At 39.4% G+C, this 22973-nt stretch overlaps 2 long non-coding RNA genes across 5 annotated transcripts in view; both read right to left on the bottom strand.

The window, feature by feature from the left end:
* LOC311431182 overlaps positions 1-22973 on the bottom strand; it is a 49690-nt gene that overhangs the window by 11884 nt on the left and 14833 nt on the right. For all 4 annotated transcript variants that reach the window (XR_014689300.1, XR_014689301.1, XR_014689302.1 and 1 more), the window contains exon 2: positions 19586-19709. This is a non-coding gene — a long non-coding RNA (uncharacterized lncRNA). The remainder of the gene's footprint in view (positions 1-19585; positions 19710-22973) is intronic.
* LOC311431419 lies at positions 1314-4147 on the bottom strand. The gene is made up of 3 exons (XR_014689411.1): positions 4108-4147; positions 3178-3228; positions 1314-2969 (listed from the first exon to the last, which is right to left on the bottom strand). It is a non-coding gene; the product is annotated as an uncharacterized lncRNA (long non-coding RNA).

Raw genomic sequence — 22973 nt, 5'->3', positions numbered from 1 at the left:
CAGCAAAGTCCTCAAGAACTGTTTTGAAATGCAAGAAAGCAATAATCAATTCTCTTGTTGCTGCTACTTCAATATAAAGCGAAGAATTGTCTAACTTTATTTTTAAGACCATCAATCTCTGTTTATTATTAGCAAAGCACTTTTGACAAACTCTGCCCTTGCATGAACACAAGCCCTTGTTGTACTCAATAGGTACGTATCACCTCAGGCACAGTTTGGCCCTTGGTGACCCTAAGCTCTCCATGAGACCAATCATTTTCTAATCTGTATTCACTATGGGATTTCCCTCATTCCAGGCTCCAAGGCCTTACAACTCTGCAACATGGGACAAGCCCTCTGCAAAACATGTGGCAGCTCTGCTTTCACATAGTCTTGCACAACCATTTATCAATGGTGACTGCTAAACTTTAACTAGAACAATTTGAGAAAGCAAAAGGCAAGGAATTTACTTTTAAACATGAAAAGCTTTGTAGGGTATTTTCTGAATTAAAGACTGCAATTTAAAACAATTCTGTAAATTGAAAATCTATATCTGATGTGGCTGAAGGGGGGACTTCTAGACCTAACCATCTTAAATATAGATTTTAAATCAATATGAGTAGTTTTGGAGCATTACTGTTCAAGGATTTTGTGCCACTGCTGTTAAAGCATTATTAATTCATGTTCTTATCTTTCTCATTTCATAAAGTGTAAGGTTTTTTTTTGGCACAAGTCTGTTAATGTAGGAACTATAATCCATCTTTTTCTATTTCGCCTTGGTATTGTCTCCCAGATCAAAGTTAGATTATAACACAGAGTAAATTTAATAAATTATTTTGAATGATTTTACAGGGGAAAAAAATAAAAAAAAAAAATACAGGTTAAAGTCAGAGGTACATCACATATCACACAATTTATCAGGAAGCAGTCAAGTCTGTTTGAGATAATCTGCTAAAACTCTACAATAAAAAGTTTGTTTAATTTCTAAAGATGGCAGATGTCATAAAAAAAGAGGCTGATGCAAAAATAAAGCCTCTAGAGTCTGGCAGTTCTGTTCAGATGTCAATAAAAGATAATGTAACCTGTCAAATTTGCAAGCGTGTTTTATCCAGCCATCGCATTTTACCTTCACCACTCAAGCATTACCTTTGAGGAAACATCCGCATCTGCCTGATTATCCTTAAAGTAATTCTGATGAAGAGAGCAGGTTGCAAATTAAAAGCATCTTTCTCTTCCCAGTTTTCTCTCCCTCCCCACCACGTTCACTTTTTAATCCTTCATTTTCTACAGTTCAGCTAATTTTTTCTTGAAAGGTTAAGGAGCTAGCAATTATTTCGATGGCTCTCGCAGCTTTAGGGTAAGTGTCTCATCTGGCAGCTTCCCTTCAGGCTTCATATTCGACACATCTTGCTCAACACAGAGGTTACTCTAGAGTTGTGGTCCAAGGATAAGATGGAAGATATGTCTTGTTCCTACTGGAGCATACAATCCGTGGCATGGAAATGCCCTGTCACTGCCATGGATGGGTTGCTGTGCTTCACACTCTGTTAAGCTGGTGTTGTACCACCAGACACAATATTAAAGGCTACTGCTGTTTGCTATGCTGATTTAGATGTATTTATTTCTGTTGTTTTTTTTTTTTTGTTTGTTTGTTTGTTTGTTTGTTTGTTTTTTCTCTGTATCCATTATGATTTTTCCAAATATTTTATTTTGTGTCTATGAAGTTAGCCTTCGCATTTTTTACCATCAATTCATACATCGTGACTTTGCAAATTTGTGTAGGTTGCTTGACTATTTTCTTCGTGTATGCTGAGTTCTGGAAACAGGCCCAAAAAATGCCCACAGTCTCAACAAATCAAGTGTTTATTTTGAGGCTTCTACTGACAGCCATCACTACTGAACTGAGAACGTTTGCATCACATCCCCATGATATCTCTTATTGTTGTTATGCTTGATGGCTTCAATCATTCTGGCCACTGTGTTTCTGGAGAATCTGTCCAAATCCTATGTCAGCCTATAAAGAAAGTCTGAAAGTCAAAAGATCAGTTGCCTGCTCTCCATCTGCACAGCAAACGTGCACAAAATGCATGAATCAATCAAGACCATAGCTATTGCAGGAGCCCAGAAGAGTGGAGCGTTGGGTCAAGAGGAAAATTTTTGTGCGAGTGATTCTCCAGCAATAGTAAGTAAAAGATCTGTCCCCATGCAAGAAATCCCTCGTTATGCTGTGAGTGGGCTGCAATTCATTACCGTGTAGCTTAGACAGCACAGAGAGAGCTCGTCTCCACAGACAAACCAAAACTGTGCCAGGCATTAACTCCTCAACAAAAAGCACCTCTTTCTGAAGGGATAAGGAAGGGGGGAAGCTGGCCCGGCACTTTAACTACTCCTCACCACCCAGGAAATCCCACCAAGCCTCCACGTGTGCCTCAGGACCGGCAGTGTGGGAGCAGAGCCACTGAGACATGCTCTGCCTGGCCAGGCCCCTCCTGTGGACACGACTCCTGCTCCTGTGGCCTCAGGATGCACAAGGACGCTGCTGTTGTCATTATGACAGGCTGCAATTTTTTGGTTTTTTTTTTGGCATCTCTTATTCAGCTGTGATTCGAGCTGTCCTTCTCCTACAGAAATACAGTACCGGTACCCGCTTGCTGCTCACAGACACTTAACACCTTCCTTCTGATGCCTTGTGGGCACCGGCTTTCAAAGCAGAGTTAGGTAGTTGGTTATTAAAACTGACCTAATTAATGAAATGAAATAATGCTGAGGGAAGGCATGCGGCTGGCTATACCCCTGGACCAACATAAAAATTTCCTCTAGTGATCCTGCTTGCTGATACAGTGACCCTCAGACAGATGTCTCCAAGGGCTGGGGACGTGCTGCTGCACAGTGCTTCCTTGAGAGCTAGGCAGCTATTGCAGGCATCCTATGTCTGCCAGTGCTGCTGCTCACGGCTTATCTTCTGTTATACAGAAAACATGGGGCAGAATCTGCAATGAAAACAAGATTTTAAAACTGTATCTGAGTGGGCATCTGCTGATGTCTGCAGGTTTTGAGCTGGTGTCCGTGGGGCACCAGGAGGCAGGGCTGGATGAAGGCCGCACCATGACACAAACCAGGCCTCAGAGGTGTCGGCCACATGCAGCTCCTCCCAGCCTGCCTCAGGACCAGGAGCACAAATAAAGCCCGTAAACTCACCTCCCCAGAAACTGATTTCCATATCCACTCTTAAGCTCCTGTCAGTGCTGCCTGTGGTATGTAATTGAAACATGGTGAATAATGGAGCCGATGATGGATTTATAGATGCTCTAAATTTGCTGCTCTGTAGGTGGTTTTGTCCACTACTACTTCGCCCCAGTACAAAGCATTAACTATTGCTTCCAGAATTAAATACTGTATATGAAAAAATTGTTCCCACAGCACAACTGACAGAAATTTGAAATGATATAATAATAATGTACAGTCCATTTGCTGTCTAATGTATGTGTGGGATTCAATAGCTCTTTGCGATACATTCCCTTCTTGCTAAATTACTCCAACTTCAAACTGAATTAAAGCAGTGAGCTGCCACTACACCACTGAACTTTGATAGCTGGATCCATTCCAGAACTTGGGACTGCAGTCTCTTTCCTTGAGGAAATTCACAAAGAAGGGGAAAGGACAAGATTAAATACATATATATATGTTCCACTCTCCAAGCTCTGTTTCATTCACCAGCCTGGAAAGTGTGTTTAGGAGCGTGAAAGGAATATCAGCTGGAAATGTCCTGTCAAGGAGGGGGTCTGCTGTCTATGTGTTCCCAGCCCCTTTTTCCACTGAAGGAGCATAGCTAAGTCCCTGGCTGTGGCTGTGCATGTTTACCCAGGTACTGACTGATACATTTAAGAACAACACCCCCGCTGATAATTTTTGCTTACACAATGACTTGCCAGCAATGTTATGGCAAACCCCTGTGGGTTCCTGCTACCAAATTTAGCGCAGCAGCAGCTTCTAATGCCACTAGCTCTTATCCCTCTATTTTCCACCAGCGCTAGCAATGCTGAAGTGTGTGGGAACATACCAAATTATGGAACATACAAAAATACAGTCATTTTTTACCCCATACAAGTATTGCATCCAGAATCCTACCTGCAGGACACATTAGTTCTAGCTTAGTTGCTGCTTAGGCATGCTAGGCTGTAACTGTGCCTGTACTAATTCATGCACACAGGTGTAGCCATTTACTAAAGCATCTACAGCTGACTATAGTACCTGTATCTGAACAGGTCCCACTGTACCATGTTGGAGAAGGGGCAAAGTTAGTAACAAACTGTTTGCACTGGATGTGTCTGTTACCTATTTGCTCAGCACAAGTGTTCTGATTAATTACCTTTGCTTGGTAGTGAAGGACAAAGGCAGATACAGCACAGTGAAACTGGCTGACAGAACCATCCTGCTCTCTCCTCCATGTCTTTCATTATTTTTAATTCAGTGAAATTTTGATGCAAATTCTTTTTGACTCCAAAAGAGCACAAGTATATCCTTCCGGTTCTTAAGAACATAAAAGACTATGCAACCACCCTATCCATCCAGACATCCAGCCGTCTCAGAGAACAAAAGCATTCACGTAAGGAAGGAATAACATACAAGGGTTGGGTTCATGTTTGGTTTTTTTTCTTCCTTTTTTTTTAAAAAAAAAAAAGTTCAAACTGTTGAAGTGTGGTATTTGAGCACTTCATACACTTCAATAACTATTCTTGCAGCTAACTGCAAAAGAAGAACAGTCATGCAGAAATAGTAAATAAGTAGTCCAAGCTGACACAGACCATGGGTACAGCATCTAGTAAGGGCATCCTCAAAGCTTAAATATTCTCAAAACTAAACATGACCACAGTGCAGGGGGTGAGGCTGATAGTACATTCGCTGGAACAGCTGGGAAATGCCCTCCAGAACATGTGTCCTCACAAGACCAGCACATTATGCATGGCTTCCACAGCCTGCTCATGCCCATTGTCCACTGCCTGCCTCCAGTGCAGCCACATGGGAGGAGGTGAGAAAGAGGTGAAGGACATCAGTCTTGCATCCACTTTGGAAACAACCCTTTCAGAGTGATGTAGATAGATCAAAGACACTCACCTGTATCTCTTGAATATTGTTTATTGTTTTTCTTATTTTCCTAAGGCTAAAGTTGCTTTTGGGCAGCATCAGGGACATCATGTTTTCAATACCGAGAATGAAATGAACAGATAACAAAACACAAGGTTCCCACAGATAGCTGCAGGAGTGAAGATGGAAAAAAGGCAAAGGAAAACAAAGAAATTGAGACTCTATAGATTCCTTACAGGAATCATTCGGCAGTGTAGTCTTTAGTTACTACCGGTGTCGTTAGTTCATCTGCAATATGTCAGTAAAGAACAATAGCAACAACAAAAAATCTTTTGGTTGGACTTTGTATTTAGGTTAATTAAAATGGCTTAGATTAATCAGTGTCATGCATTTACGCAGACTAGATATGTTATCTGCATACAGTGTCTCCGAGTAAATCTAGACTACAGCATGTGATCCTGTAGTAAATCAAGTGAATTGGCTGAAAATTAATTAAAAGACTGTAAATGGTGGTCAGAGCAGTCTAAAAATGCTTGGTTCAGCACAGGCCAAGCCCTAGATCAGAGTCTGTCCAGCGATGGCACTTACAGTTGGGCTGGATGCCAAAGGACAGCAGGGATGTTTCTGGCGGGGTGTGATACAAACTTGGAGCACTGTCTGTTTTCTGCCTTCAATCAGACAACAGGACAGAGAGGGACAAGGTCTACAGCTCTGCATGTATGAGAAAAAGCATGGGAGAGTAACTGCTGCTTTCCAACAAGACGTTCGTAGTAGGCTGGGGCTGTCCTTATGTGAAATGTAGCACACTTCATGGCCAGCGTCGCCTGCAGATTGTGGGTGCTTATGATACAGCAGGAAAAAGTGATGCTGGGAGCTGGCCCTTGTCAGGGAGCTGGCAATGAGCCATACACCCGCAGTTTTTGCCAGCGCTCTGGTGTAGCAGGGCTAAGAGCCAACAGGCACCAAGGCCCTGTCGGCTTCAACGGGAGAATCTGTGCTTAAATATTCGTTGAGAGTTTGGATATAAAATGGTATTACTGAAGTCATCTGTCCACCCAGGGAAGTTTTCATCTCTGCCCTGGGAAATACTGATTATAGAGCTGGGAGAAGATGGAGGTCTGGGAAATTTGTAAAGCAATGTATTTGTATAAACAAACAAACAAAAATTACAATAAAGGGAATGCTGGTATTAGGTAAATGAGGACTTGTACTTCTCCTTAAGAGACAATAGTCAGGTAAAATTAGTCCCTGCAGCTGTCCTAGTATTCAGACAGATAAATTACATTTGTAATCCCACATAAAAGAATGCAGATAAAGGCGAAATTACCTATTAAATAAAAACCTTCTCTGGGGTTCAAATGTTCAAAAATTCTTCCTCCTGTAAATACTGGTTTCCTCGCTCAAACCTCAGTGAAAAAGAAAAGCAATCTTCATCCTTCAAAATTATGCTCATTTACAAAACATATACAGAACCATGCTATACAACAAATCTCCTTGTCTTGTTATAAGCAGGGAGGCATCAAAACCCATAATAACAGCATTTATAAGAGAAAGATCAATATAGTACCTGGTATTTCAAAGGCAGAAAATGATTCTATTAAATTTCTACTGGTAGAAAATGCACTGGACAAAATACCTAAAACCCACAGCTGTATCTCTCATACTGTTTCATTGAAGAAATCACAGGGAAAACATCACAAAATTCTTTATAAAAGATGCACTGGGGTCTGCTTCACCCTCTTCTGGTTGAAAAGACTACTGTTCAAGACAACACTGTGGTTCAAGATGTCACTGACCTCTAACTCACACTTATCAGAGCACTTCAGTTGTCAGTGAGATGTAGGGGTAAGGCTCGAGTTACTTTTTTGTCCTGGATGCTGCTGTTTTAATACTCCGTGTGTGTGTAAGTAATTTAGTTGTGCTACAGGGAAAACAATAAAAAGGGTAACAGACAGATAAACACAGTGATTCTGATTCCCATTTTAGATACATAAAAGAACACCATAAGAAGTAGCCACAGTGGGCTAGACCAAAGACCTTTCCACTCCAGTAGAGCAGGGAGGCCTTTGTCTCACTCTGCTTTTACAGAATTGACATTGATAGATCTCTGAACACAGTTTTTGCTCCTAGGACTGTTGACAATCTTTTGTTCTGGTGCCTCAATAATAATAAAAAATAAAACAACGATGACAAAGCACAGCCAAAAGTGGATGCTTTTGGAACAGTAAGAACAAGACAACCGTATGTGAAACTCCTTGCTTTCTTGCTTCTCTATTTATCTTCATCTATCTGTCTTTAATGATTTTAGCTCAAGATCTTTCTCACCTGAATGTGGGTTTTATGTATGTAGTAATGCTTAGCAGATTATTTTCATGATCTTCAGTCAGCCCTTCTAAATTTTTTATATCTACCATGCCCTTTGGCAAGGAGTTTCACATGTCATCTACCTATTGTGGGAAGACCAGGATGAGGCAAAGCTAACCCAGTGAGAAGTTACAGCGCCAGCCCACTGGCTATCATCTTTGTCACATATGCAGCTGGTAACTCCTAAATGGAGCTACGGAATAAAATGGTTTTGCAGCATGGTGGTAAGGCAGATGTTGATGGATATTTGCAGAGTGTAGTCCCCCAGCATGAAGGGCATCAGAGGAGAAAACTTCAGAGTGTCTGTTTGCAAGCCTTGGAGTCTGCAGAAGAGAGCATGCAGGCTCAACCAACCTATGGGGTTGCCAATGGGGAGATGGTACCCATCCAGATCTTTCAAGGAATGGCTGGTTGTGCAAATGCAGCACTAAAGAAGGAGCAGCATAGAGACAGGCTGTATTTCAAATACAAGAAAATACAGAGAGATACTGCTGGGCCAGGAAAAAGGCTGGGAAGTTGGACATTTGTTCTTTATCCTTCATATAAGCCATTAACCACCCTGTTCCTTCATTTCTTCAAGAGCTGGAATGACTGTGCTTTCAGAGAGGAGGCTAAACCAAAGCAGCAGCTCCATTTTTTCCCCTGGAAGCCTGTGGGAAGGCCCATTTTGCTGCAAAAGCTCTGACCCTTTTAGCAGTCAAACTCAAATCCAGCTATCCGTGGCACCTGTAAATAGCCTTGTCTTAGAGCAGAGCTCAGTGCTGGAGCCAGTGACATGAAATGGGGCAAGAAACTGGAATTTTATATATAACTCAGATAAAACATAGCAACTGGTATGTAGCCTTAGAAATTTGTACATCGGTAGTAATTAATACCAGTCATTAACCTGGGAGCCCCAAGGTCTTTATGGCATCTGAAGGCCCCCAGTGGATGCTAATAACGCCACACTTTTTATACAAGGAACAGAGCAGTTATGGATAAAAGCAGTAGGATAGATGTGACAACCAGCAATTTTAACTTATCACCTTGTAGCTTTATTTCTGAAAGCTTTTACTTCCCACTGATTGCAGGCTTCCAATTTTGTGTTGTCATGAAATAAATTACAAAATTTATCTTCCTTTTTTATTGGTATGGTGCTTCATAGACAAAGTGCCTAAAAAGCTTTTTTTTTTTTTTTTTTTTTTTTTTTTTTAACAGAATGAGTTAAGTATTGCTGCCATGGTGATTATAAGAAGGAATCAGCACCCAACAGCAGTCTAGAAATCCAGACACATTCAAAATTGTGAGTAGCCAGAGTACTTGATTTGAATCCTTTCTAACAGAAGGCTTTTACTATGTGTATGGAGGGCATGGGGGTGGGAGGCCAGAACAGGGAGGTCATTTTGAAAAGCAGATCTTTAACCTTTTCCTGAAAACTAAAGGATTGTCTGACTTAAAGATTTGTCTGAAGGAGATCTGCAGGAGATTACTCCTAGCAGGGAGGTGAGCCTCTTCCTCTCTGCATACATGTGAAGGAGAAGACATTGTCATCCATAAGGTGTGTATAAGGGTTGCACCACTGTGCTGATCATTTAAAAGCTGTCCAATTTGACCAGGACTTTCCCTGTTTAACACTAATGGAGCCTTCACTCTTGCATAGACCTAGTACTGACAGATTTTATTAACATTCACCACCATTTTTACTGCCTATTTGATTTTTCTTCTAAATAAGTCCACAAGACCAAGAGGCCTAGTTTGCTGACAATGCACGTGCTTAATCCTAACCATCATAAAAAGGCAGCAATGGGTGCAAAGACAAAACTTAGAAAAGCAATTGTGAAGCTAGTAAAAATGCTTTCAGAGTTTTTAGTTATCTCCCATGTATCACCCCCAACAAGAAGACATAGATGCTGTGGGACTGAGAACTAAAAGCACAAAACCATTAAAAAATGCCACGCTCAAAACCTGCAACTTATATAGAGCAGATATAAAACCGGCACTAGCCTGTTAAGCACCTGCCTAAAAGGTGAAGTCTTTACATCATAAAAAGGCTGCGAGATCAAAGATGGACAGTTTCTGCCACAAACACCCTCCCTAGCTGGCTTGAGAAGGCAGCCCAGGGACTGACAGCTGAACTGACTTCTTCCAAGGAGCTGGCACATGGAGATAGAGGTGTTCCGTTCCCTACAATGCAGGGCATTAAAGATCAGTCACATCTTAGTTAGTGACATTAATTTAAACTGTTTCATAGTGATCCATGTGCTGTAAGTTATAATATATTATTTATAACACTTAAATCACCTAAAGTTCAGGAACCCCAAAGCACATATTAATTAATGTCTATTTTAATTAGCTGCGGATCAGACAGAGGGAGAAGACAAAACTGTGCAACATTATTAGCGCTACTTCCCAGCTCTGTAATTAAATCCAGAACACACAGTGTAATACACTTAAGGACTTAAAGCAGTGGAAGGTTGGTCATCACCATGGCAGCCTCCCACTCCCATAACTTCCTTTTTCCTTAACATCATTCCTTTTTCCTCCGTGTGTCTTCCTGCGAATGGCAGTTTTCATAAGGGGAAAGATCTCTGCTCCTCAAGAGCCAAACTCAGCTCTGTTCTTGCAGTAACAGTGTTATCTTCAGTAGAGTTATCCTATACTCTATTGTACCTGAAAGAATGTGTTATTATTCTGAGGAGAAATCTTTTTTGCAGGTATCTTCACATATTATTTTTTTTCTCTCTTTCTGGCCACTGTGGATCTGTCTGCAGACATAGAAATGCCTGCTTTGCTGCCTTCAAGCATTGTCTCAGAACCCCTGAAGATACTTAACTTTAAATTTAACAGCTGCTGGATTCTGGAAGGAAAAGAAATGGATTCCTCTTATTTCTGGCTCTTCACAATAGATTAACAACAAGGAAGCTGAGGGGATAAGCCAGTGTGCAAATGTCATGCAGCAAGTAAAAGGAAAAGAGTGCAGCACTCAGCAGTGCCAATTTCTAGTGCCTCTTGTCTGCTGAATGACCACGTCAGGAAACTCCAATCCTTGCCATTCATGCATCTTCTTCTAATTTTATACATTAAAGGCAAACAAACCCCAATAAACGGAGGTGTTGATCCTAAGGCCCTGGAAGTCATTAGCAGTTTTCTTGTTGACTTCATGGTGTTTAGGATAAGACCTTAGGAGCTTAATAATGATATTAGAAAAAAAAAAAAAAAAAAAAAAAAAAAAAAAAAAAAGCTTAAGTATAGAGGTTCTACCATATAGCATTAGATTTCAGTATTTTTTTGCTTGTAGCTCCTTAAAATTTACTCACGATAGAGTTGATTTTCTTAGCAAAGTTCTACAGATGCCTTAGGGGCAGCACTCAGACTCTCAGAGAGGTATTGGCTACACACTGAAAAAATCTGCTAAGGGGAAAGAAGGGACATTCCTATTAAAGTGAACAAACAACAACAATGACGACAAAACAACAAACAATCAAAAAAGCTTATCTGTATCTAAATAAGGGAATGTTCTGTTTATTTTTTCTTTCTTATTCCAAGCTAATTAACAAATTCTTTTAACACTAAAATGCAATAAATTTCCCTCAGTTTCACTTTCCCTACACCATTCCATAAAATTTCTCCAAATAACTAATGAAGTTGAATAGTAAAGCTTGCAGAAATTGCTGCTACATCAATGCCTGAGCCAACAAAAGCATTTTTCATGCACCTGCAGAAAAGAGAAGGAATTGAATAGCTTTTAAGAAACGTGCTACATTTTAATATCTCCTGGTGACATGCAGAAGTATATCCACAATACTGGATGGAGTGGAGGTGGGAGAACGGGTGGAGAGGGCTCCACTGATGCCACCATCTCAGCACAGAGCACTCAGTAATACCAAGAAATTTTGTACATTCATGCTTCTTTGTAATGAATTTACTGATGTTAGAACAAACAGTGGTGCATTGCTCCTGAAAGAACTGCAGGCAGATACATTTTGCATCAAAACCTAAATCCTCATTTTTAATATCTAAAAAATCAATAAAATTTAAAATGTTAATGTTCAGTATCTTCTACCCTTAAATGTAATAATTCACTTTATTTTTACTGATTTGCATTTTACATTATCTTGTTTTACTGAATTATACTTCATTTTGTAGTTTTAGCTCATTTTAAAATGTTTTACTAATTAGTATTAAATCTGATAAATTTTGTTATTACAACAGCACATTTAGTGGATTACAATGTTTCCTTCCACTACTCAGCATCAAGTGACTGTAGAAACATTAATGTATGCTTAAATTAGACCAAGGCAGCAAGTGAGTTTAGACTGTTGTAACCTTCCTCAAAGTTTTAGAGGAGCTTATTAACCTTGCTCTGTAAAGGATCTAGAGTCTTATAATGGAGCCATTATGTGGTACTGTTATGACACTTTCTCCCCAAGATCCCAATGCTTTGCAAGTAATTGACTTTTTATACCCTATTATTCTCACTGGCCATTTTCAGGTTGTCTCTTCACAATTCCGATTTTTGTACTCAAACCTTTAAAGTTTGAGTATCTAAGCTTCCCTTATGTTTTGTGTATTTATTAGAAGGAGCAGGAAGAAAATGGGAAAACAAAAGTCAAGAGTATCATTACCCTTATTCACATCTGTGAATGACTCTACTTTGTAACTAACTTATTGAAATCACAGTGTAAAATACAGGTGTTAGCTTGCCACAATTTAGATTCCTATGAATGTAACCGGTATAATTATGAACCCTTGGAGATTGTGAGGAGACTTGCTGAAAACAACAAAATGAACTAAAATTTTAAGAGAACTGTTTACAAAGAAAAAAAAAAAAAAAAGCACAGGTACGTTAGTGCTTCAGTAGCTAAATCTCAGCCTGAGGACTCAGCTTGAGAAAAAAGCTTCTCTCAGAACCCCTTGAATTTGGGCAGATGCAAAACTGGACTGGATCCTGGGGACAGCTTTCAGTAGAGCATAACAGTTTCCAGTTTGCTGGGTATAACTGCTACAGCCAAACTTCACTGAAAACCCATGTCATTTTTCACCAGCTTTGCTTTCTCATTAATGCATTTCCATGTTTGAATTCTGAAAGCTAGTGAAGATTTTAAAGAGAAAACAGAAAATGAAGAGGTTCAGTCCCCTCTGCAGATCACTTGCAGAAATTAGTGGGTGCCTAACTAGAATCTTTGAAGTCAAAGAATGACAAGGGAATGGACACCGGGACTGACACTGCAAACTGACTTTCCAGAGAAAGCTGACTGTCATTATAGAAATACAGAAGAAAATACTCTTATTATTTTCCCTCCCTGTCCCTAAATTCTCTCCTCTTTTTAACCTTCAAGGAGCTAACACCTTTTTAGCCATGAACCCAAATGCCTTGGGGTACCTACATTTCAATAAAATAAGCATCAGCTGTTCTTAGAGATCCGTCTTTTAAAATGTAATAATTAACTATTAAATATTTAATCATTTAATATACTTCCTACATGTATGCATGCTAAACTGCAAAATGCCAGGCCTACTTCTCTGGATCCATGCATTCAGGTGGCAGAGGCAGAAGTGGAAACCAGATGGTACAAAGCAGATGGGTATTCTGCTGCTGAAATGATGTCCCTGGAGCTGTAAAGGTAGTGCAGTCCAACTTCTGAAAACTGTACCTCAGGCAAGATGACTAACTAGAGTAATCACAAAATCAGCAACAGAAAGGGAAAAAAAATAACTTCCTGCAATAAATTGAGAAAGAGATACAAAGGTAGAGACCAACTAGGGGGTTGATTTCTGTAACACCTTGTGGTAATGAGCAGTGATCAAGATTACAGTGGAGAGGGACTCACTCTGAAAGCTGGCCTGCTTCTTCAAATATAGCAGATGATCTAATAAAAGATAATCTCTCTCCTAAAACCTTGCCTCTCTTAGATTTTTAATCCGTTCTCGAGAGAAAAACTACTGCCACTTCATTTTTCATTCAGAGGTTTTAAATAGCTTTACAGAGAAGTTTACAGATGTCACTGGGATTCTTGATGGAAAAAGTGAGATGGCCTGTATTGTCAGAAAGACACATATTTCTTGATGCTTCGATGCTTCAGCAAAAATCCTGACTTGAATAATGATGTGTTATTAGATAGCACATGGGGACAGTTAGGTGCCTCAGAGTGTGATGTGGAAAACCAGCCTCCTGAGGCTGGCCACGTGGCAGTGCTGGAGATGGAGGTGCACCTTTTCTCCCCCTGTTCCCCAGGATAGCTATTAGACTGAGCTGCAGCTGACATTTCTCTTCTCTTGCAATTCATAGTTATTAATGCTTTCCTGAAGTTGGACACTTTAGCCATTCTTTGCTAATAAAATAGATTTAAGATCATCTCCAATATACTTGGAGCTCTCGCTTGGGATCTGGACTCCCAGGTTCAAATTCTTCAAATGTCTGAAGGTATTTGGCACCTTGTCCTCTACACTTAGGTACAGTTCATTCATTCACCTTTCTTTCTCTCTCTCTCTCTTCAATGGAAGTTTAATCACTTCATGGAAATTGGAAGAGCTTCAACTGAGGGATGGGAATCCCAAGCTTTATGTCCCATTACTCTTTCTCAAAGCTTACTCCATAGCCTGGTGTTTAAGTTGCTCCCAAGAGAGACAGAAAATGCAAGTTCATACCTACTCAGGCAAAAGTGGGATTTGAAACAGGACCTCCCTACTGCATGAATGCCATTAGGCCAAACAGAGGGTGTCAACACCATGCTCAAAGAATGTCTATGACATCGTGTCCTGCAGGTAAGGCATGCATTTCTAAGCATGAAATCATGACACACCTGAAGTGCAAAACCTGATGAACATCAGTGATGTCAAGGCTGGAAACATTCTGGACTTGTAGAGGACCAAGACTTAAAGTATACATGGAACTCCTTAACGTTAGAAACTTAGACTACACCTGGTGTTCATTTAGAGACAAGTTGTTCTGCACATACGTGATTGCAAAGATGTATATTTTCTTATCCTGGAAATATATACCTTTGTGCCTACAGCATGTCCTAGCACCATCAGCTTCAGAATCTAGAACATAGAGCAGCAGGCTGTAACAGAAGAGAAATCTAAGCAACATTAATTTGGGCTTTGTAAATTAACAAGTAAGCTGCTCAATAAGATCCTGGATGCTACAGATACATGAAGAACCCGGTGATGGCATGAACATGTGCTAGAAGATAGGAAATGACGATAAAGCTCTGCATAACTACAGTCATACTTTCCAAGCTGTCTCAGCTGAAATTTTATTTTTTCACATGGCAACTTCACATGTAAATGTTACCTGTGCAGCTCAGCAGCTGAATTTGTCTGAATTCATTCCCATTCAGCAGCAGGCACGAACCCTGTGGACACCATAATTTTTTTCCATGAATTTTGCACAAATCCGTCTCTATAGGTAATTTTTACATTCATACAGAAGGAGGCTTTTAACGTCCTATGCTAGCCTGCTACTGAAATCTCGTGGGTGTATGAGATGGACACATTTTATGACCCCTTGACTAATTATTGTGTCATTGCCATCCTTTGTGCTTTCTACATTTGCTGACCCCAGACTATGCTTACATACATCTCTTCACATGATTTTCAGACCAAATATGACTTTCCTCTCATACCCATTTTCATCTAACTCTGATCGGTCCCTGTTTTGAAATTCTGAGCGGGTTTTCATAAAAATCTTATCTACAATCAAAGTTCTGATTCTCTTTAATGCTCTGGGATATGGCCTTATCTCATGCTATTATTAAAAATGGAAAGCTCTTTTATACAGGTATATTTTTGACCTCTGCTCTTCTCTGTTTGGAAGAAAATCTGCAGCAGCATGGCCAAGAATAGAAGTGGCATTGCTCAGCTCCCAATTCTATACTTTAACCACTAGACGATGCTTCCTGTGAGCATATAAAATTTCATTTAAATGCAAAACTCACTATGCTTGCTTCTGCTTATGATGTGTTTAAATATTATTTTTTGCATCCTGCCTGTCCTTGACCGCCCTTGTCCTCCTGGACTTACCAGATTTTCAAGGTCCCTTACAAAAGTAAAAGAATTTTTATGGTGCTACTTGCCATTTAGCCTGTACGTGAAAGGTTCCCATCAAACATGTTCAGGCCATTTTGATCAAGAATAGCATCTGACTAATAAGCTCCAAATTTTCATAGCCTTTTAGGACATGGATTTTCCTTGAGTTGGTAAAAAGCCACTGTGAGCTAAGAAACAGCTTCATTTAAAGATAGTCAAAACTGACATTTCTGTTCTGCAGAAAATCTTGACCCTTCAGAGTTTGATTATGCTCTAAATCAGAAAGAATGCTATTACTTCAGAATTTCCCATTAAACAAATGTCTTGAAGAAAATAGATTCAGGAATCTAAAACAAAAGCATTTTGATAATGACAAGTCAATTTATTTTTATATGATTGAATGGTTTTAGTTTGATGTAGTAAGAAGCTTTACATCAATTGTATCTCGATGTTATTGAAACCACTTCAGATTACATTTCATGTCAGCATAATAATATAGTTACCATTAATATATAATGTAAAAGTCAGGACAAAATAAAGAACTGGCATTACTAAAACAGAAGATCTTTACAAAACTGAAATAATTATTTCTGACAGTTCTCCATGGATATCTGTATCACATCTGTTATGAAAGCTTGAAATATTAACTACCCTTCATTCATTGGTAAAAACAAAACAAACAAACAAAACACAACAACCTCTTTCCCCTTCCACAAACTGTTTATTGAAAAGTGATTGAAAACTGAAGTAAGTGGGAGTTTTTTCATTGACATCAGTGGAGTCAGGATTATATCCACTGATTTCAGAAGAACAGCTCGTGTACTTGAACACATGCAAACATAAGACCTGGACTCATCCGGAACCTTAACAACAAAAACTTCAAGGAAAATAACCAAATAACCTCATCTCAGTCTCAGGTTGAGAGCAAAACTCTCAAACAGACTACATAGACTCTCAAAAAAGCAAAAGCAATTTCTAGCCAGATTCTGACACAATTTTCCATGAATTTACATCATTTGGAAGAAGAGCAAAAATAGATTATTTCACAATAAGTGTGGCCAGTCCACCAGTTTTAAAGTATCTTCAATCATGGGGGAAAAAAAAAAAAAAAAAAAAAGTGACACACTATTTTTCCATATACTTAAAAAAAATCATTACTGTTATCTGCATACTTATAAATAAAGTATTGATTTCTGACATTAAGAAGAGATTGTTCTCAACAGTTAATATAATAAAACTAAGCCACCTGGTCACGTAAACAAAGGAGAGTCCACCAAATGTGGGCAGACGTGCCTTAGGCACCATCTATTATGCACACATCTGCCCACAGGGCAGAATGCTATCGTCTAGCATTATCAAGACACTCCATGTATTTCTCAGGAAACAAGTACAAACACTGCCAACAAATTGTGGTGCTAAATATGTTTCTCTGTCAGCAAGGCATTGCCTTCTACCTTGGTTATGCCCAGGAGAGAACATTTTTTATTCTGTGAGTTGGAAAAAAAAAAAGAAAAAGTATATTTCCTTCTCCCCTTCTGCCCAATCCCTTCAGCATGTGATTTATTGCAGATTGGAAAAGTCCTACAGTGCCTTTTTGTCATGGAACAGGAAGGGCTTCGTTGGCCACATATGGGCTTCTTTGCCCATCTACACTGCCCCCCATTTGTGTGATGGTGCCTTGGAGGCTAAAATTCTCTTGGATGTCCACTAGCTTGGGTATGAGCATGTAGCTAAAGATCTTTATATCATCTAGGGCTAATATAGTCTGAAATGCCATCCACACTGCTGAAAATGATAAAAGACTAACAACCATCACCATCTATCTCCAAAATCAACAACCACACAAAGTAAAAGGTGTCTTACTTTTAAACAGTAGAGAAGTGTGTTTAAGAACAAGTAGGAAATAACTTTTCAAGCACAAATCATGCAACAGAAATGACTGCAAAATGGCATTGAAATTTTCACAATGATCACTTAGAAGCTGCTTTCTTTAAATGAATGTTAATTTTTGGTACACAGACTTGGCAATTTTGTTATCAGCAGGTGGAATGTACTCTCTAATCTCAACTTTATGTGAGTATTAGCCAGATTTTTGCAACTACTTTTATTCAAACAGATCACTGTATTTCATGCTGTAGTATAACCTTGCTTAGTCTCTGAAATAAATTTATAAAGGGTGTGGAATACTCTGGGGATTACTAATGCAACAGGGAGTTTTTTGTTTGTTTGTTGTTTTGTTTTTATCTTGATGTCATTACTTGAAAATAACTTGAATTTGTTATTTTAAGTAACCTGGGGTACCAAGTGGAATTAGAACATTACTTTCTGGGTACAGAAATATAGTAGGAGACAAAGCCTTGTCACAAAGCAGGCTATTGAAACAGACAGGGCATGTGACAGAAGCTCTGTCAACCCTGTTATGTCTAGCCCAAGAGTGACTCGCTCATGTTCATGGCACAAATATATAATAGAAATGGAAAATGAGCATGTATCTCCGAGTATTGATGGGACCAGTCTCCAAACATCGCTGTGGAAGGATCTGCACTGACTCTACTGGCTTCACTTTTGAACTTTGGCTGTCAGATATGAGACAAAACAGAGATGAGGAACAAGTAGCCATCCACTGAAGTGTTATTCTAAGGACCAACTGTCCATGCTGACAGACGTGTTACTCCACTGAAGATCGCTAATCCCCATTCAAGTATTGCTGGATATTGTTGGTGAATTTGCTGCACATTTAAATACATAAAGCAAGATTAACCACCTAACTTTATGAATGTTATACAGATTTTAGCGTATGTTTGTTAATTATCTCTATGGGCAGCAAAAGCAAATAAGGCATTTAACACTGGTGAAAGTTAATGGCCTGAAATAATGTGTGAAAATTTTACTGGAAACTCATAGAGAATGATCAGAAGTCATCATTACCATGTATGTAAAACTAGGGTAACTGCAAGGATGATTCCAGGCCAGATAAGGTTCCATAAACATACAACATCTGTCGGCTCTTGTTCGTTTTTATTAAGCCAGAACCAAAGGGTTAAACACATCATTCTGCACCCCATTTTCTTTTCCCTTTATCTTTCTCCTTTTTCTTCTTTTTTTTTTTTTTTTTCTTTTTCCAAATCTCCCTGGAGGTCTCCCAAGGTCTGAACCTCCTGCTGCATTTAATCACTTTTGGTGTCTTTCCTTCTTCTTTGCAGCAATTTTTCCTGAGCACTCCTGGGACTGCTGTTGCTTTACAGATTCATCAATGACTTGCTGCTTACTCTACATTATCGCACAAGTGCTGAGGCAAACAGTTCTTTGCCAGGATCAAATGATGTTCTATGTTCGCCAGCAGTTTAAAATCTTGTTAATGTTGACACTTCTGATGAAAGCACCGCAGTGAAGCCAGAATGAGTGAAACCTACAGGCTTTGGTGACTGCCAAATAGATGGGTCCTCAGGACATAAAGTTTTTTCCATGTCCTCTACGTGCCCAGGGGGCATCATCAATGTAGGCAACACCTTTCCTAGAAACAGTGTCAAACAGAACACCTGACACACAGTGGGTGTTGTTGCTGATGGGGTGACTAATTGCTACTGCTAAACTGGTGTGTCTGAGAAAGAACTTTGTTCTAAAGTTAATTAACTTTAATGGAAATTCTCCAAATTACTTCAGTGAACTTTGGATCAAGCTCAATAAGAGCTAATTAGGTCTCTATTCCAAAACCTAGTTGTTGGAATTATCTATGGATTTTTGTTTGCTTTTGATATTGGATGAGGGGCTCTTTTTTGAGTGATTAAAAGAAACTGACTTGAATTTGAAAGACCAAAGGTGCAAATACAGATGCGAATATTAAAAAAATATATTTTTAGATCATAAGATAAAATTTTACACACCACAAATGGGGATCCCCACTTCAGAGGGATGAAGAAAATACAAACTACAGTTAGTGACAATCGTAATTTAGTTTTGTGCTATTTACTATACTCCACAGCCTTACCAAATCTTTCATATGTTTAACATGCTGATGACTGGGTTTACTGACTCGAGCTTCCAGGTCTGCCAGCAAAATCTAGGACTGGAGCCGGACCTTCCAGAACTCACCTCACTCTTTGTAAAACAACTGACACAGAAGGTCACACATCTAAAAAAAACTTACCACAGTGGAGAAGCTGCTTGAAAAAAGGTGATGATACAGGCTCCTTATGTGGGAGTGGTATCACAGCAAATGGCTGAGTCTTGGCACTTCCTAAGATTTATTTATTCTGGCAGCAGATCATCACCTGAAAATCAGATTAAGAAATGCTCAAAATCTTTAAGTCCCAAATTATATCAGGGTGAATTATATGATGTCATTTATCTGATGATTTTCCTCCTATTTTTTCTTCCTTATAAATCGTCCCAAGTAGACCATGATTTTTTTTCCTTGGACTTTCTCCATTACTCAAAACAAATTGCCAAATCATTTCTACGTATAATTCTTGGTCAGTAGAGTATTTCTTTTTTAAATGATGGCTTCCTGAAAATTGCAGGAAATACTTAAAGTTCAAAGTATAATAAATATAATGCACTCAAATCATATAATACACTGGAACCATATATTTCCAACATACAAGACAGGAAATAGATATGTCATTCTTCTCTATGAATTGGTCAGATCATAAAATGGTTTAACTTGGACCACAGCCTTCAAAAAAAAAAAAAAAAAAAAAAAAAGACCAAAAGACCTAAAACCTGCCCTTGGGCACTAGGGTCCAATTCTCTCTGACACCAATAAAATACTAAGTCGTATTCTGGCAGAACTTGGCTCTGCACCTTTGCTCCTGAGCTCTGACAAGCTACTTATATGTGGACAGTCTGTCTTGGAGCTATGACAGGAAGGGGACGAGAGGAAAGACATGGCTCACACCCTCACACAGTGCATGCAAAGGCAGAGAGCAAAAAGTTCTTGCTGTGGACAAGGACTATTCCCTCTTTTCTCCATGACAAGGACTACTGCTCCTGAAATACAGGGGCAGAAGGGAGGATGGTAACTCCCCTCTCCTTCATCCCTGCTCTCCCCATCCTCACCAAAAGCCTGAGGGGTTCACATGAATGAACTCAGATGAATCCTGGCACTGTGGTTTTCAATGGGCCCATGCCACGTGCTGTCACACTCAGCAATACGAGGTGGGAAAAGGAAGGAGAGAGGAGGGATGGGCTCTTGTTGTGAAAACATCTGTCCTCCCAAACAACTCCTATGTGTATCGAGGCCCTGCTTCAAGGACGTGGTAAGCATCGCTCATTGGTGGGAAGTAGAGAGTAATTTCTTTCCTCTGCACAGCCTCGACTTGTTTTTTTTTTTGTTCGTTTGTTTGCTTGTTTTTTTTTTTTTTTTTCCCTTTCTTTTTTTCCCTTTAGTTAAATTATTTAATTAATAATAATTTTCCCTTAGTAATTATTTTTCCTTTAATTAAATTATCCTTATCTCAACCCATGAGTTGTTTTTTTCCTTTTCTTCTCCCCCCCCCTCTTCTGAGGAGGGGGAGTGAGAGAGCGGCTGTGGTGGAGCTCAGCTGCCCAGCAAGGCAAAACCACCACAGCTGGTTTGTAGTTAACAGTTCCTCGCAGGGCTATAAGTTGACTGCAGAGCTGTGGCTTCCCCTGTACAAATCTAAATGCAAAGAGCAGTGACACTGCTGAGTTGAGCTAAAGCCAATGAAGACGCAGGTGAACAGCCTTTCCGAAAATCAGGCTCACGATGTCTTGCAGTTACATGAAAGAAGAGTTGCTCAGATTTCTAATTAATACACAGATCATATAGAAGCTGAGATGCATTAAATACCTGTGCCAGCCCACACTTAAAGGCTCGGTTATGATGTATAAGTATCTTTGTCATGTGTGTTAAAAATAATAACAAGAGAACTGGCATTAATTTATGGCCAGTCAGTCAGAATGATTGGAATAATGTGGAAATTTTTAACAAGCTGCCGTCCAACAGTTTTGACATGTTTTAAAACAAGCCATCCTATCAGCCCTGTAGAGGCTTAGGCTTCTAAGCTTAATGACTCTCCAAAGAGGAGGAGGCATAAAGATTTTGCAGTTCAGCAGACGTGTGCACAGACCTCTGCAGCCAGCTTGGAAATGACAAGAAAATTTTTAATGGAGAAGCTTTATTTTTATATTATTTTACACCAATGAAGTGAAGACAGAGCATTGATTAAGTGATCCAAGCTGAGAATATTCTATCCAAATTGGAGAGCTTTCAGACAGGCAGCTGGTTTCGAGGCTTTGAAATACAACTTCTGCTTGGTGTTTGATGCTTAAAGATACCTATCCTGGAAGCACAGGCAGTAATTGATGTCAGGCTGACACTGTAGTTCACAGATGGATTTCAGTTGTACGGGCCATGCCACACGCACAACTCTGGTGTAAAAAATGCTCTTCGTCTCAAATGCTACCAACTGAAAGGATTAATAGATCCATCAAAAATAACGTTCTCCATACAAATACGGTATGGGCTAAGCATACCAATAGCCCCAGTTCAGTCTCATCACACCACTGCCCCTCTCTTTCTCTTATCACATGAAGCCAATTGTATACAACCTTTGGATCAAGCCATTCACATGCATCGCTAGGTTTTGCACAGCTGAAATTACAAGCTAATTTTACTGAAGTCACCATATTTATTCAAAAGTAAATAAGATCTAGGTGTCTAGAGCTAATTAAAAATATTTGTGATTTTCTTTTTCTTTGCAGAGAAGAATTCAACTTTCCAGGGGAGCTTTAAATACAAGCATTTGGCCCTCACGGATATTAAAGTTTGAGTGACTCATATTCTCATTCCCTTGTGTGGCTACATTATTAGACTGTATTTTCCTCAATTCATCAGAGAAGAGGCTATGTCCATGGGCATAAAGCTGAGATAGTGGCACGTCATGGGAGATTAGGTCCAGGCAGGAAAGCAGGCTCCTGAATAGGACAGGAGCAAGAAGCATCTAAATCGTACTATTCAGAAGGTATTATGCAGCCCTTTTGAAATTAAAAATAGTATGATTTCATGGTTGAATATTTGGTTTTGGAAGGTATTTTTGTTTCTTATTAAAAGAAACCTGCCAAAAGAACATGTTTTTCACTATAAATCCCCTAATGCACCAATAGAAAACTGCTGCAATGAAAAATTTTCACCTTAATCAGGTCACTTTGTTTGGATAGACTGCTGAGTAAATATCCGTGCCACATTATTTGTACTGTAGTTTTTTCTCCACAGTGAAGAAAAATCAACATAGGCATATAAGCCAAGTCAAAAATATTCATTATTTGGAACAAATAAGCATTGAAATAAATTATATGTTTTTTCGACTAGTGATCTGTACATTTTACATTTCTGAAAATTAAACCAGTTATTTTTCGTTCTCTGGATTTTTAATCAATACACATCTCTAACAGGCTGCTAACAGAGGTTGTGTACTTGATATGGTAGAATTGTTTTGCTGAAAAGCTCAACGCAGAAGTACAAGGAAGGGGACGGGAAACGATTGTACCCTTGTAGGTGGCCCTGCTGAAAC

Source organism: Aythya ferina (assembly GCF_964211825.1).
Source record: "Aythya ferina genome assembly, chromosome: 2".
Classification (NCBI taxonomy): domain Eukaryota; kingdom Metazoa; phylum Chordata; class Aves; order Anseriformes; family Anatidae; genus Aythya; species Aythya ferina.
This window is presented reverse-complemented; position numbering and strand designations above follow the sequence as displayed.